The following is a 341-nucleotide window of genomic DNA, read 5'->3' as shown; positions in this document are numbered from 1 at the left end:
TCTCGGAAACCCTGCTCAGCACTCAGGCTGCCAAGGGCCGGTGAGTCTCGAGGCCCCCTCTAAGGTTCGGGGACCCACAGCAGGAGAGAGCGGGCGAGAAATCGAGGAACGGGTGACAGCCGGACAAACCGCCGGGCCGTGTACCCGGGCCGCTCCGGGGCGCGCCCGCTGCTCCAGGTGAGCGGGGGAGCCGACTAGACCCCAGGCTCTTTATAGGCGGGGGTGGGGGCTAGGAGGAAGATGGGGCGCACCCGCTCACTCCACTTCCCTTCGCAGGTCTTTCCCGGAGCCGCTGCCATGGGAGAGCCATCTCGAGGCGCCGGGGACCAGCCGCCGCTGCC

Source organism: Trichechus manatus, unplaced genomic scaffold (assembly GCF_000243295.1).
Source record: "Trichechus manatus latirostris isolate Lorelei unplaced genomic scaffold, TriManLat1.0 scaffold00132, whole genome shotgun sequence".
Classification (NCBI taxonomy): domain Eukaryota; kingdom Metazoa; phylum Chordata; class Mammalia; order Sirenia; family Trichechidae; genus Trichechus; species Trichechus manatus.
Note: the sequence above shows the minus strand (reverse complement) of the source record.